This window comes from Manacus vitellinus, unplaced genomic scaffold (assembly GCF_001715985.3).
Source record: "Manacus vitellinus isolate BGI_N305 unplaced genomic scaffold, ASM171598v3 scaffold_115_pilon, whole genome shotgun sequence".
NCBI classification, from domain to species: Eukaryota; Metazoa; Chordata; class Aves; order Passeriformes; family Pipridae; genus Manacus; species Manacus vitellinus.
Window position 1 is genome coordinate 18,115 of NW_021938866.1, and position 392 is coordinate 18,506.

Genomic DNA, 392 nt, shown 5'->3' on the forward strand with positions numbered 1-392 from the left:
GCTGGCAAGGGGATGTGGGAAAGAAGAACCTCTCAGAAGGAGGTTTCCCTGAATCCAGAGTTGTTTAAGAGCTCATTTTTGTTCTGAGGTGGCAAAAATAAGGCTGCAAAGTTCAAAATAAATCCTTCGAGTGATTTTTTTAAACCTGTTTTGGCATTTTGGTGTGAACCAGCGTTCCCTGACACTTGGCACATATCAGTGATCCCTTCCCTGCTCTGACAAACCTCCCCGAGCTGCAAGATCCCAGCTCCAATTACGGTAACTTGAGCCTCCGGCCCTCGTTGAGAAAACAATGCCACTTTCCCCCGGGCTCCTCCCGGGCTGTTTGCTCGCAAATCGTCATCGAGAAAATGCCTTCACTCGGAGAAGACAGCATAAAAAAAACCAGGCAG